Source organism: Monodelphis domestica, chromosome 1 (assembly GCF_027887165.1).
Source record: "Monodelphis domestica isolate mMonDom1 chromosome 1, mMonDom1.pri, whole genome shotgun sequence".
Classification (NCBI taxonomy): Eukaryota; Metazoa; Chordata; class Mammalia; order Didelphimorphia; family Didelphidae; genus Monodelphis; species Monodelphis domestica.
The window spans coordinates 283,491,242-283,508,143 of NC_077227.1; positions in this window are offsets into that span (position 1 = coordinate 283,491,242).

Here is a 16,902-nt window from a genome sequence, read left to right on the forward strand (position 1 = left end):
ATAATACAGGAAAATGTTTTACATAATTGGGTGTGTAAAATTTATATCAGATTACTCACCGTCTCAGGAAAGTGGGATGGGAAGACAGAGAATTTCAAAATAAAAGCTTAATGAGTGTTTCATGGGATTTACTATAAATCTATCTGGATCAGGGATAATTACAGCTATGTAGTGGGAGCAAAAATACTACATATATTGTGAAGATAAGATTAATTCTCCCTTTGTCTGTTTTTAGCTAGACAAATAAAGAACTTAAAATACTTGACACTAAGTAAGAGTTCAGTAAGTCACTTAACTAGAGTAAGCTCTCACCTCCAGAGGTCACTGGCTGCCCCCTTGGGCAGTGCTAGGCAAATTGAAAGACTTCAATTGGTTCCTATAAAGTGGGGGAGCAACAGGAAGTGACTTCCTTGGATCTTACCGTGGTGAGTAGAGTGATTCCTTCCTTGGTTCTTTAGTGAGGAGACCTCTGTTCTTTGGCACTTCAGTGGGACACTCTCTTCGGTGTGAGTTCTGGTGAGATTCTTGGTGGTCTTAGCCTCTGGTGCATTGAAGGTTCTCAGTGGATTCTTCAGCAGTTCGGCTTCCTAATTAGGACTTTGGATTCTGGTGAAATTCACTTTTAGATCCACATTTGTGGTCTGGAGACATTGGGATTAAATTTAGGCTATTTATTAGTTGGGAGGCAGTACTTTCTGTCTCTTTATCTACATTTTTTCCACTTTCACTCTTTCCACCTCTTTGTAAATAAAGCTGCTAAAAGCCATTTTGACTTAATCTGTAATATTTTTAAATTGGGAGACTACAATATTACTTTAGAATTCTCATATTTAGCATAAAACCTAAATTTAAATTCTTACAATGGGCTAGATTTATTTTGCAACAACTTACTAAGGTTACTTTCCCCATAAAAATGGATAAAACCATTTTCAAGATTTGATTGGAACAGAGTGCTAAGGCTTTAAATCCCCTACATATGAGCCTTCAAACTTGATAGATTTATTGCTACTACATTTTTCTTCCCTCCCCTCCCCCTATGATTGAGCTCTCTTTTAATAGTTATTTTTATAAATATTTTATTTTTCCAGAATAATTTTTAAAAAACCTTGACTTCCAAATTCCCAACTTCCCACCCTTAATCCTTCCAACTCCTTCTACTTCCCTGAGACAGTAAGCAATGTGATATAGATTTTGTATGTGTAATATAAAACATGTTCCTATATTAATCATTTTTGTGGAAGAGAGCTTAAAAAAAGTGAAATAAGGTGTTTCAGTCTGCATTTAGATTCCATTTTCTCTGAAGGCATATGGCATTGTTCATCATGAGTCTGGGATCATTGCCTTGCTACGAATAACTAGGTCATTCACAGAAGTTCACAAAAATATTGCCATCCTCATGTACAATGTTCTGGTTCTGCCTAATTTGCTTTTTATCAGCTCATGTAAGTCTTTAAGTCTTTCCAGATTTTTATGAAATCATTCTATTACAATAATGCATTTTTTTGTTCAAGTTTGCCACTGGGCATATGCAGAGGCAAAGGAAGCAAGGTACATTTGAACCAATACTCTATTCTTGTTAAAAAATATCCTTTTTTTTTTGCTATCAAGTAAACTTTTTTTTCACTAAATATTAGATGAACTGTTTGTGACTTTACCCTAATCTTGAGCTTGAACCCTAAATCAGACCTGGGTTAGGACAAGCCAATTCAATTTACTTTTCTAAAATTAGATTATTTCAGCACTTCATTTAGGGATTTATAAATCTTGATATGTTCCCCCCTGTCCTCTCTGGTGTAGGCCTTCATCACCTTATACCAAAAGTATTACAGTAGCCCGCTGGTGGGTCTGCCTGTCTCAAGTTTCTTCCCACTCCAATCCATTCTCCTTTCAGTTGCCAAAGTGGTTTTCCTAAAGTGTAGGTCTGATATGTCATGCTCCTTCCTCTACCATAGTGCAGCCCCTCCGCACAAGTGGTTCTTCTTATCTCCAGGAATAAATAAAAAATCCTATGCTTGATATTCAAAACCTTTCTTAAACTACCCTCATTTTATACCTTATTCCTTGTATTCTTCAATTCAGTGACATTGTTTTTGTTGTTCCAAGACACTCCTGGCTCTGGGTATTTTTTTCTGGGCAAGTCACTTTCTCCTGTTTTTCTCAATTTCCTCATGTATAAAAATGAACTGGAGAAGGCAAACCACCCTAGTATTCTTACCAAGAAAACCCTGTTTGGGGATTTGGAATCATGAAGAGTCAGACACAAATGAAAAATTAAATATCAACAAATTAATTTTCTTTTTAAATCTATAAATGTGTAGTTTTCTAAGTCGATATATAGCCTGCAGGGATCCTTAGGTATTTTATTTTGGCCTCAGTTTCCATTTGACACTACTGATCTAGGCAATTCTCTAAGGCTAAATTGCAGAGAAAGTGCCAGTGTACATTAGTAGAAGGAGTTCCCGATATTGATAAAATGACAGGTATAGATATACTCTATCATTTATAAAGGATACGTTTATTATTTTTGTTTGAATTTTACATTTGTTCATATTATCCCTGTGCCCTAGTATGGTTTCTATATATGTGTCTCTGTCTCTGCCACTCTCTGTTGTATTGATTTAGAATCTTGAACCCTAGAGACTACATTTCCCACAATCCCCCTTTTCCTTTTCCTGTTATGCATCATTGGTTTATTTGGGTTTTGGTTTCGGTTTTGACCTTGCAGAGAGCCCTCTCCTGGAAGCTCTCACTCTGGCTTGTACTGGCTTGGAGGAAAGGAGCAGCTTTTCTTTCTCTGGAGATACTTTCCCTTTTATCTAAGTTGATTATAATAAATAGTATTAAAATAATACTTGGAGTATCAAATATTAATTTTAATCTTTACATTTTGACGACTCTGGTGGGACTTTAGAAATCAGAGATTTTGGTGTTTTTTTTAAAGCTGGCAGCCTGGCTGCAGCCATGCTTGCCCCCACTTCCCGCATCACTATTACAAGCTGCTGTTGGGGCTTGTAGCCACAGCAAGTTCCAGCCCAGCTCGCAGCTCCTGGTAGCTCACACAGCCGGAAAAACTTCCGGCTTGATTCCTGCCCCCAACTTGGCCAAACCCCAGCTGAACTGCAGGCTCACCCCTCCCCTACAGCTTCAAGCTTCTGCTAACTTGCACAGCGGAAACAACCCCCCCTAGCTTCAGCATCAGACATTCAGACTCTTAACACCTCTGCCTGCATTTTGCCCAACCCCCAGGCCCTGCTGCTGCTCCTCCTGCTCCTACCTCAGTGTTGTTTGCTGGTGAGTATAAACCCCACCCCCAGCCCAGTGTGGAAGGGAAGTCCTTTTCCTGCCTGAACCTCCCTCTTTCAACCACCCCAACTTTAACTCCTATGCCTCTCTGCTTTACCAAACCTGTCTTAATTCCATCTCTCTCAGACCCCACCCAATTTTATAGTCATATCCTGGGTTTTGGTTTCTGGCAGTCTCTAACCACTTCCCCTACCCTGAAAACCTAACCACTCCCCTAATCCTTCCCCATTGTAGTGCTGCCTTTTTGGCCACTAGAGGTCAAGATTGAGCAATAATTATTCATTTATTTATTTATTTTCTTTGTTTTAATTTTTTCTCTTTCTTTTTTTCCCCCTTTCTTCCCCTTTTCCTGCTTAGCTATAGTGGTTATTTGCTGCCACTAGAGGGCAGCAACAAATAAATATTTAAATAATTTTTCCTTCTTTTTAAGAATAAAAATCCAGCAAAATCATAAAAAATAAAATAACATAAGTTAAATACCCCTCACCATACCCTACTCCCACCACTTATAATAATAATTAAAAACAAATAAAAAATATACTTTTTTTATCAAAATGCTAAGCAGCAGAAATACTATTATCTTCTGCTTTTTGCCCAATTAGAGACATTTAAGATTCTGAATTACCTCATTCTCCTAATACGCCTAGGACATTTTATTTTTCTGATCTTCAATATTAAGACAAAAAATGCTATTATACAAGAGATTAAAGCAGAAATACAGGCCAACAGGCAAATTCAATCCGGAAATTTCAAACACTACTTACATGATCTAATGAAAAATATTGATCCCATCCAAAATAAGTCTAAATTTTGCAAGCCTGTTGTTCCTGAACTACAAATAGAGGACAATCCTATTTCTCACAAAATGGAGATGAGACACCCCTCTCATATATATCAGGTACAGACTCTTCTCTCTCGTACTCTGCAACATCCCTCTCATGCTCTGCAACTCCTGGCTGATCTTACCTTCCCTGATCCTTCTTCTAATCCCCCACCCTCTCCTGTCCCTTCTCCCACCCAATAACCAGTCCAAGCCCCGAAGAAATCTTGTCCTCCTACCATACCTGCTCCTACCCATATTGCCTGGGTATCCCCACAGTCACCTTCTAAGGAACCACAACCATCAAATGATTCCCATAAATTCTTCTCCTTTTAAGGGAAGTGCCCAAAATAGCACTCAATGGGGATGTGGTAACCCTAAGACACCACATACCTTTCACTACTCATGAAGTTAGTGAACTGAAATATAATATCCCTCATTTTGAATGCAAACCTCTGGTCGTGACAAAGAAGATGGCTGATATTTTTTTATCAACATGACCCGTCCTATAAGGATGTTGAGAATTTGCTCAATACATTTCTAACAGAACATGAGAAAAATAAGATCATCTCTCATGTTAATAAGATCCAGGGGCGTGGCACAGAACACTGGCCAGCTCAGGATCCTGATTGGGATAACCGTCCTGAGGACCGGTTGCAATTAAATTGTTGTAGGGAGACCATTATAACAGCAATGAGAGAACACTCTGAAGATATGGAAGCATGGACCAAATGTGAAAGCCTTAGACAATCCAAAGATGAGTCACCCTCACAATTCATGGATAAGTTCATTCAGCTTGGTGGTCGGTACCTAGACCTTGATATTTCTAAAGACAAAGATATTAAGCAAATAAACTGACACTTTGTCAACAACTCTTACAGGGTGGCCCACGATTATTTTAATTGCCCATGGTGGCCTCAGATGGACCTAGAAGAGTTGAGAAAAACTGCTTGTGTCATTAAAGGCCAAAAAGAAAAACAGGAAGAGGCTAATAATGTTAGAGAAACCTTGAAAAAAGAAATCAAATCTTTAAAGGATAGGTTTGATAAACAAGACAAAGGGCATGATGCTCAACCAATGGCTCTAGGCCCTCTCCAAGAATCTATCAGTCCCTTACCTGCCACTTTTCTCAGAAGAAGGGCCACACAATAATGAACTGTACAAATTTACTCCAGACAATAAGAAATAATAACCACTGGAGAAATTCTTACAGAAACAATTATAAGAATAATAATTACAATGGTGATTTCAGGAATCTTAATTTTAGGACTGATAATAATAATTCTAGGAACATAAATGAGGCACCTGACAACTCATACCAAATGACCCCACAGCAGTATATTTTGAGTGGAGCTCATCCCCAACCCACCCAGGGTGCTACTGCCCCTCAGGAGGGAGCCCAAGGCTCTACCCAAAGATTATGGAGGTGTACAGGGGGGAGGGGTTGGGGCACAGGAATCAGAGGATACAACCTTTCTAGAACCTGATATCTTACTGCCCATTGTCCCTATCCATTTGCCCCCCCTCCTCCCCATACTGATGAGCCCCATGTAACATTAAAGGTTGTGTATTAGGGAATTACTTTGAGGGAGATGGTGATTGAAAGATCAGGTCTGCCAACCTCCACCCTTCCTTCCCTCCTCCTTCTGCTTTCTCCCTCCTCCCTTCCCCCATCAATTAGTTCCACAATTGATACAACTGGAAATCAGCTCTGAGAGTATCTTGATATATCAGGTAGATAACTCTCTCTTTGATAACTTTAAACAAAGGGGTTTTATTTAGGAGAAGGGGAAAGGTAAAGAAGTTGAGGGGAGAGAAGGTTTGGATTTTCCCTGATCCTAAAATTACCCTTAAGAAGAAGGATAGTGAAATAGAGTCTAGATTTCGGAAAATGGCTAACAGGTTTTAAGATTTAGTCACTCGAGTCCTGTAGGGAGAAACCAGTGAAAGCAGGATCTTTCAGTCCTTACTCCTTTCTGTCCCAAGGGCAAAGAGACCAAGTTCCTTAGCTTGACTGTTTCTTCTTCAATGGTCCTTCCTGGTCACCATTCCATTTAGAATGCTTTCCTTGATTTACAGTTCTGCAGGCCTTGCTTCTCCAGCTCTGCTGCAAGCTTTGCCCATTCTCTCATCCACTACAGTTGGTAAAACTTATTATGATAGTCTTTTGGACACTGGAGCTTCCCAGTCTGTATTGAAGAGTCCACCTGATTTGGATTGCAGTTCCACTTGTTCAGTTAAATATCGTGGGAGTTATCAGGGACACCTCTAAAAGTTCCCAAACTTTCCCCTAGAATAGTGTCCATAGGACCCCTTAGTTTGGAACACTCTTTCCTCTTTTAATGCCTGGCTCCCCTATAAATTTGCTGGGGAGGGACCTTTTATGCAAGCTTGGGGCCAAAATACTTGTTCTCCAGATGGCTTTCTGTTATATTTTATATTTCACTCAGAGGTTATTATTAAAATTTCTTTGACTCTTTTGATGGTTTTGATAATTGATTCATATTCCTTATGACTTGACCATGTATCCTTGTGTAATTCCTACATGTATCCCTGTATCCCCCTCAGGGGGCAGGGGATGCATTGTTATTTTCCTCAGGGGGATTATTGTGAACTTTGACTTGAAATTGAGCCTAATTTAGAACAAGAAACTACTTCCCAGAATCTAGAAGATGCTTGCCAGATTGAACTTTGAGATAATGGCGAATTTGAACTTAGGGGGTTTGAAATGTTTTTCTTTTGAATGTACACTCTTATGCCAAAGGGGACTGTCCCCTGATTAGCTTTTTGACAATGTACTTATTTTTGGTCTTGTTCCTTTTCTTTTTTATTTCCCTCTTATCCCCAAATTATTGTAATTTCCCGTTAAAAAAAAAACAACTGTAATATTTGTATATACCTCTAGTTCAACTTATAAGTTAGTTATGTTTTCATGATCCATGGGGAGACTGATCTCCCAAAGGATCACAGGGTGAAATGTATTGATTTAGAATCTTGAACCCCAGAGACTACATTTCCCACAATCCCCTTTTCCTTTTCCTTTTCCTGTTGTGCATCATTGGTTAATTTGGGTTTCTGTTTTGACCGTGTGGCAAGCTCTCCCTGAAACTCATGCTCTGGCTTATACTGGCATGGAGGAAGGGAGTAACTTTTCTTTCTCTGGCATTACTTTCTCTTTGCTCTAAGTTGATTTTAATAAACAGTATTAAAATAATATTTGGAGTATCAGATATTAATTTTAAACTTTATACTGCATAATATTTGCATATATACATATAGATTAATGTACCACATGGTACTGAGAAATGTCTATACTTTAATGTTCTAATTCAGAATGCATTATTATTCATTGTGAATTTGAAATTCTCCAACAATTACATTTTTAATGTTTCCTTCTCTCTATTAAAGCTCTCCAACTCTAGCAAGGAATATCAAAGCAGCCTGCTATTAATATCTTTTTCTAATTCACTTAGTTATTCCTTAAGTTAGATGCTATGCTATTTATTGCATATATGCTTGGGATCATATTAGTTTGTTGTCTATATTTCCTTTAAACATAATGTACCTAACTTGTTTCTCTTTACTAATACTGAAATTTTATTTTTGCTATGATAGCATTATTGTAACTTCAGTTAACTTATGCATGTTTTTATGCATATAATTTAAATTTTGTAAATACTTTTTAGATATTTCTTATATACAAACAGATTGTTTTCTTATCCATTATGTTGTTCTCTAGGATTTTTTTATGGATATAGTTAATCTACTGACACAAAAAATCGATTATTGTTAGGGGTAAAATTTATGGTAGGACTGAATATATTTTTAATTGGTCGCCAGGGATTTAATTACTAAATCCCAATGAATTTCTTAAGTCAGAATGGATTTTATGGTAGTTTCTTTACAATATAGGAAAATTAAGCAAATGAGAAAGAGAAAGAAAGAAGAGAGATAGCTGCTCTGACCTGTTCTGAACCAGGCAGGAATTCAGAGGACTCAGCCAGGAGTGGGGTGGGGTGGGGAGCCAAGGATTAAATTTAACACAGCTTCTAGCCAGGAGGCCTCCTCCAAGATGATGGGCCTCTCCAGAGGCTGGTACCTCCAGAAAAGCCAAAGAAAGGGAATCAGCCTTTTTACTCACTATGTGGCAGTCCAAGGGGAAGCAGTCTGAGATCTCAAGCCCGAGCTCCTCCACAGTCAAGTTCCAAGGTGAAGACCTCCTCACAGGAAGTGATCGGGAAATATAAAGGCAGTTCTTTGCATTACTCACTGTGTCTTACATGTACCAATGATGGCTTAAACTTGACTTTGGACTACCCAGGGGGGAAGTCAGTTGTTTCTGATTTGTCACTTGCTAATACACGTGGGTCATAGACCTTCCTCCCCCTCCCCCCGCCCCCACTTAATTCTTAAGTGGGGGTGTCTACATTTCTGGTGGCTAAAATTCTAAAGAACAAGTAGAGTGGAGTAAATTTCAATTTCACATTATTAGGTTTGTTTTCTTCCATTATCCTTTTATATCTGTCCATTGTCCTTGGGGCGTATTCTGCTTAAATTATTTTAGTCTAATCCATTTCCAAGACTCTCCCTCTTCCTTGGTCTTGTTTATTTCATGAAATTCATTTTTCTTTTTTATTTACTTATGTGTTTCCCTATGTCCTCTATTTTATCTGACAAGTCCATAAAGACATTCTGGACCCGTTGAGGCAAAAGCAGTCAGAAAAGACATATTTACAGATCTACCTCCAGACTCTGGCAAGGACCAGTCTAATCTTTCATGTCTATAAATCACTGTCTAAAGAACACCCGGCTTTCTTAATTGGCTCAGAACATCCTGACCAGCTAACTTAATATCACAAAACTTGAGCTCTATCTCTGGGACAAGTGACCTTCATGCACATCAGCTATACTTTAGTATTTTTGTACTTCTAAAGAAATCTTTATGCCAGTGATAACAGACCAAAGAGAACTTTGAAGATTTCTATTGATGAAACGTATGCAGGTGACACCTGTGTACTCTAATTGGTACTGAAAGATGTATATTTTGACATGTTACTTTCTTTTTGATGTATCATTTTTTTTTATCATAGAGTGTAGAAACTGTGTAAATACTGGACCTATATGCTCAATAAAATGGAATCTGTGATCCCATTCACAGCCCCCTAGGCTCCCATAATTCTTGACTCAATTGTGCTGATAGACTCTGCATGCCTCTGTCTCTCTGCTTTCACTCTGGTCTCTATCTCTCTGCGCTTCAAGTTCCCAGCCTGCCACTCTCCACACTGCAGTTTTCAGTTCAACTGTCTCTGCATGCCCCAACATGCTGAAATCTGACTCCCAGCTGGTAGTGCTGAGACCACTAGCTGGGGGAAGGTCTCCCCCCAACTCTCACTGCAGCTGCTCAAGTGAGTGCTCCCCTCAAAGCTCACTCCCAGTGAACCCACCCACAGGTATTCCTGAGGTCCCTCACATTTATCCTTTCTCTCTCTTCACCCATTTATGTGGTTAATTCAAAATTTCCTCTTTACTCTTCCAACTTACATTTATTTTCCTTTACTGTGCCATTTTCTTTCTTTCTTTAAACACTTATCTTCTGTCTTAGAAACAATACTGTATATTGGATCCAAGGCAAAAGAGTGGTAAAAGCTAGGCAATGGGGGTTAAGTGACTTGTCCAGGGTCACATAGCTAGGAAGTGTCTGAGGCCACATTTGAATCCAGGAATGGCTGGATTCCATCTCTAGGCCTGGCTCTCAATCCTCTGAGCTACCTAGCTGCCCCCTACTGTGTCTTTTTCTAATAAATTTTTCTTTGTTTTGTTTTCTGTATTATTTCTCTACCCTTTCTAGCTGTTATGAATTTTACTTTCTGGTTTATGAGCTAAGCTCTTGTTTCTTCTGTATTCTCTATGACTTTAATGAAGTTAAGATTACTGAAATAACTGGTTTTTACTCTACTATGTTCTTGACAATTTCAATTTGTATTATCTTTATTAATCTTGTCTCATCTTTTCTTTTTCCTGCTACCTCACTCTTAGAAATAATCATTATTGAAAGCAGTATTCGATGGAAGTAGAAGCACCATGTGGCTTACTCTTACCACTACCCTCACCATATTCATTCTTTTGTTCGGCTTTTAAAACCTTTCCTAACTTGAGCCAACCTTTCTTGCCACACTGTATAGTAGTGTTATCAAAAGTGACCTCTCTATACTTCACACTCTATTTTCTGTCTCTGTTTTTTTTTTTCACTAGCTGTCTCCCATACCTAGAATGAGCATTTCCTTTGTAAAAACCCTTTTTTCAAGATGTAGCTCAAAGCACTATCTTCTATGAGAAGCATTTTCTGATCCTTTCAAATGATACTACCCTCCCTCTTAAACACTGCAATATGGACTGACTTTGGGGCCACTGTCTCAGATCCAGGTCTATTCCTGCACTCCTATCCCATTTTCTGATACCCTGATATCAGGTTCTCACCTCTCTGTCATTGGCTCAAGCCCCCAATGACTGTTTCCCATTTTTTTTAGGTTCCCAATGACTAACATACTAATTCCATTTATCTACCTAATCTAGCTACCATCAGAGAAGCCTTTTACAAAAGGAAGATGTACTTCAAAGATATGGCAAGCATAAATATATAAACATTTTGTTCAAACCTTGGGGAAATAATCTCTCCATTACACTACTGGTCTCTGGAAAGAAGAGAGTAATTGGGCTCACAGTTTAAATCAGTTCCTATATAGGTAGTGGTTTGCTATATTCAAGTCCAAACCTCACTGAGTTACCATTTCAATCCATTGTTCCTCAAAGGTTTGCTACTGGATTGGCTGCAATATGTACTCTGAAATATTGAACCTAAAGATTTCTGTGGCTCGAGCTATTAAGTCAGAGACTCTACTCTCCACACTTAGAACTTAAAAGGACAAAACAAGGGCAAAACCCCCAACCTTTTCCTGGGCCCATATGGCCTAAGAAGAAAGGGAATAGTCCCCAGAACCTCTTCTTTTACATCTTTAGGTCAAATAAGTAACTAGAATCTTTTGCCCAAGAAAAAGCAATTGTACTTAGGTAGATTTAACGATCCAGTCAGTTCTGTCTAGGTATCCTGTGCTCCTAATCACAAGGTAGATCAATGCAGAAATATAGATATATAGATATATAGATATATGTGTGTGTGTGTGTGTGTGTGTGTGTGTGTGTGTGTACTGTAAAAATAATAATGGTGAGCTACATAAAAATAGATGGGAAAACTCACCAATACAGGTTCAAAACTGTTCAGATACTTTTGATAGATGTAATCAAAAGTATCTTCAGTGATAAAGTGAAGTGAAGCTCAAATATGAACTTCCCTTCAGGACCAGGCACAAGGAAACTAAAATGACTCTTATTATAAAAATAAAATATTTATTGAAATATATAAGGATAACAAGGATTTCTAATTCTAAGGGATTCTAAATCCACCCAAATAAACTCCCTAGTTCCACAAGGAACCACTTCTCCTGTGTTTCACAGGCTACAATAATCCTCCCTGATCTTATTAACCCAAATTTATTCTATTCTAAATAAAGCCACCACTATTATCCTTATAATTCTTAACTTTGCCTTCCAGTTATAAAATAGCAAAGACTAGCTGGTTGAGTCTCAACAAGAATCTGAGTCCTCAGAGTCCAAACCAAAGGCCAGATCTTTCTTTGATCTACTCAGATATAAACCAATTTATGAAGATAGAAACTAATAAAACAATACTTATTTTCTAATATCATCATTATAGTTTACTGGTTCTACTGTCTACTCTGAGGTGGTGATTGCCTTTTAGGTGGTTAATAAATGTGGCAAATCCCCAGTATGCTACCTTTTATTTAACTCAACTTTGTATGTCTTCTCTTTATATTGATTCTATATGGACTTTTTCATGTCCTTGTCCTGGAGACAGCTAGGTAGGACATTGGACAGAGGCTAAACCTAGAGTCAGGAAGACCTGAGTCCAGTGAAGCCTCAGACACTTAATAGTTTTGTGTCCTTGGGCAAGTCTTATTTGCTTTCATTTCCTCTACTGTAAAATGGGGATAACAGCACCTGCCTTGCAGAGTTGTGAGATAAAATTTGTAAAGTACTCGGCACATAGTAGGACTTATATAAATGTATATTCTTTCCTGCTCTCTTTCTCCAAATCCATCTTAAGGGTATGTCACTTCCTTTGTCATATTCTACTATGTCTTAAACATAATTCCATTCCGCCAAGCATCTTTATACTTCCCTGTGACTTCTGTAAGAGTTAAATTAATGTCTAATACTTTAAGTATTATTTTTATGAATTTTATGTGACTAAGTTGTCTACCTGCTCAAAAATCCCCCCTCACCAAAACTGCCAACAGGAAGGAAAAGAGAGCTAGACATGGAAGATCATCCAATTTATCTCCTGTCTACATCAGCACATAAGGACAGGAAGTCAGTGGGCTCCTGGGAAATGTAGTTCAAAGGCACAAGATTTCCAATTACACATGCTAGACTTCTTTCCTTTACATTTTTTCTTAATTCATTTGATATTCTTGCTCTTTTGTTCTTTCAAATTAAAGTTGTTATTTTTTCTATCTCAAGAAAATAATCTTTTGGTAATTTAATTGAGATGGCTTTGAATAAGTAGATTAAATTAGGTATATTGCCATTTTAGTTATATTGACTTTGCCCATCCATGAATTACTATTCCTCCATTTATTTAAATATGACTTTATTTGTGTAAGAAATATCTTATAATTATGTTATTATGGTATTAGTTCCTGGGTTTGTTTTGGCAGGCATACTCACAGGTATTCGATCTATGGTCATTTTAAACGTGGTTTATCTTTCTATCTCTTTTTGCAAGACTTTGTTGGTAACATAAAAATACTAATGATTTATGTGGATTTATTTTATATCCTGCTAATTTTTCTGAAATCGATAGTTTCAACTAACTTTTAAATTACATCTCTAGGAGTTTCCACATGTACTATCATATTGTCTGCAAAAAGAGATCATTCTGATTCCTTCAATTTCTTTTTTCCCCCTCTTGTTGATATTGCTAGCATTCCAGTAATACTATATTAAATAATATTGTTGACAATGAGCATCCTTGTTTCACTCCTGATCTTACTGGGAAGACTTCTAGCTTATCCCTATTACAGATGATCCTTGCTGAAGGTTGGTAGATACTTTGTATCCTTTTAAGAAAAAAATTAATTTATACCCATGTTTCAGTGGTTCTAATAGGACCTGTGTTTCTCTAAATTCCTTACAGATATCATTTCTTACCAGCCATGTCATTTCATTAAATGCTGATTACTTTAATATGGCATAATTCATTTATACAAGTCAGTCAATTAATACTTTGTTAATACTTCTTTGCAAGTATTATTTGTATCAGAAATGCTAAATGCTTTTCCAGTAACCTCGAGAGTGAAGCAAAGATATACATTGTCTTTATTCTTATTTCAAAAAATACTAGAAATATAAGCTATAACCATTAGATATGACATAGAAAGTGACAAATTTAGGGAAAGGAAAATAAAAAAAATTTGTTTGCTGGTATGCTGGTTTAATTAGAGAATCATGAATGCTCAATGTCCAAAACCCAATAAAAATAATACAATTAATAAAGTAGCAGAATATAAAATAAAACCCAAACCAGTCTTTCTGTCTATTACTAATAAAACTCTTAAGAGGAACAAAATAGCAATCAAAATATTAACAAAAAAAATACAAGTAATATGGCTGCATGAGTGGTCTTAGAGAAGTCTAGTTCTCCCACATGTATCCCAATAAAAATAAAAATTTGAAGAATATTTTATAAATTTAAAAAATATGAAAAGAGAAACAAACTGAATAATTATCATAAAATAAAATTTTAAAATACCCACTACCAGTACTTTACCCTTTATTGCAATATACAAAACAACAGATAGAATAGAAACTGGTAAAGCTTACCTAAATAATAGGCCCCTTGAAAGTTAGAATGACCCAAATAGAAATCAGTGATTCTATTAAATGTTAGAACAAGGTTTTAAAAAATGAAAATAAAAGAAAAGTAATATATTTACTAAAAAATTTTTGACTTAGAAAACAGATCAAGGAGAGAGATAATTATCAGACTATATGAAAATCATAATCAAATAAAGTCTAGATACCATTTTTCAAGAAATCATAATAGATAACTACCTAGACTAATGGAAATAATAAAAATAGATTATTAAAAGAGACAAAGAAGGAAACCACATTATTACTTAATGTCACAATAGTCAATGATTTAGTAATTATATTTTTAAAGGGAAAATTATAGGCAAAAAAAGGTAACTAAGAGATAAAGTAAAACTAGCTTAAGGGCCTGAATATTTTTTAGCTGTTAATGACATGTTTATAAAAATTGACTATAGACTAGGGAATAAAAGTCTTATAAATAAAGAAAAGCAGAAATACTAAATATCATTTACTGACTAAAGGAGAGAGTCAAGACTAGACCTGTGATTTCATTGGCATAGAGAACTTCTGGATGAGGAAAGCTCACTTACCAAAACAGATCTAGCCCTTCTCTTCAAATTCTAACCTTTGTTAAACTGGAAAAAACACAAAACTATTAAATAGTCAGAAAAACCACATCTTTAATTAAGGATAGGGATTTAGTAATTTTCTCTCAGGCCTTTACACAGTGTTGTGTGCCACAAACCCACACAGAGCCCTGGCTACCCTGGCCACCAACCCCTGGGAATACCAATTGCACTAGATTGACAGCTCCAAGGAATAAAAGAAATTGGAAAACTTGTATACCATTTGGGGAACTGAAGGACAGGGAAATATGATTGATTGACACTTCCATGAAGGAACAACAGCCAGAAGCTAGGGTGTCAGGGAATGGACTACTTATAATTGACACTAAAAGGATTGTCCCTGTCCAGGGGTTGGTCTTCTTGGGAAGAATCTCTGATATAATGGGAGAAGCTACTGGGACAAAAGAATACTTAATTCCACCTAACTGGGATTATCATTTACTTTAGGGTTTATTTAATCTGAAACTTCCCTTGCGGCAAACTCTCAAGGGAACAGGGACAGATTTGGGGTTTCTAGTTTACAAGCTAACCCTAAAACTTGGGATTCTCCTAAATCCCATGTTGACACCTTATTGTGAATTTTAAAACTACTCCACCCTACTCAGACCATACTTTAGAAGATCTGATTTAGCTATTTCCTGATTAGTAACAATGGAGATACTTGGTCTAATAGAATCAAGTCTTGGGAACTCTACATTTCTCCACCCTACTTAGTTTAACAAGGTCAGGGATGTCTGCACCATACTCAAGGATTAAGTATCTGAGAAAATGGCCTTCTACAGACATGTACAGAAACAGCAGACAGACCCCTGGGCTAAGTCAAGCTAAGCTAACATTGGTATAGATGAGAAGCAGGAAAGTGACATAAAACCATCTATATAGGGCACGTCACTTCCTCTCTTCAGCCTCTTTTCCCAGAGAGGTATCTCTGGCTGACAGAGTGCTAAGCGTTCTGATCTCTTGGCGTGGTGGCAGCTATTTGTCAGGTTTTGGTGGGGAGTTTGCCCTTGAGCTAATTCAGGTTAAGGCATCTTGACTGAGCCCTCTTGGAGTTCAGGCTGATTCCTTCCTCTTTTACTCTCCAAAACCTTACCTTCTAGAGCCTCTAATCTTCCTGCTCGGCACAAGCCAGGTAGGAGAAAACCCAAACCCTTTCCTTCTCCCTTCTTCTTAAATTTCTTTCCACTATATTAATTAAATCACCATAAATTTCCAGACTGACTTGGGTAAATTTTTTTTATTATTTGGGATATCCATGACGACCAATAATTAATATAGTTTAGGCCACTACGCTAAAATTATCCTTTACATTATAGAATTGCCAAGAGCACCAAAATGTTAAATGAGTAGGAGGGATATAAACCAGTTCTTCCCTGGTTTAATGACTAAGCCAATTATATTAAAAAAACATAAAAAAAATCAGAAAATTCTGAATGTCAGAATGGCTTTAAGAAGGCAAAAAGAGGTAAACCACAGCACAGTCTAGTGGAACTGTGAAATGGTTTAACCATCCTGGAATACAATTGGAAATTAGACCCCAAAAGTTACAAAACTGAATAGCCTTCAACTGAGCTATACCACTATTAGGGATGTACTCCAAGGAAATCAAAGAAAGAGGAAAAGAAACTATGTTCAAAAATATTAAAAGCAGCTCTCTTCATGGTATTATTTATAAAATTAGAAACAAAGGAAATCTCCTATTGTGAAACAGATAAATAAATCATCATATATGAATATAATAGAATATTACATCCCTTCCCCTGCCTCCCTCCCTCCCTCCTTCCTTTCCCCCAATACCATCCTGCACACCTAAGGGACAGTGATCTTCACTAATAAGTAGAGTCTTGTACTGATGTCTTTGGAGACTGGGGTTAAATTTTAAATTATGATTAATACAATGACAAACCAGGAGTATGATACCCACCTCTTAAAACAGAGGTAATAGCCAATGAGGGAATTTGCTTTGCTTGACTATGCAGATTTGATATGAGTTTTTTCCATTAGTATTTCTTGATTAGAGGTAGGTATATGAGAGGGAGAGAATAAATGCTTAATAACCAATAAAGATTAAAAATAAGTTGCCAGTATCAAATGTGAAAAACTCATAACATTGAAGAATAAAAGAAATTAAAAACTTTTACATAATTACATCCTAATAACCCCAAACCCTAATAACATAAATGAATGCCACAAAAAATATAA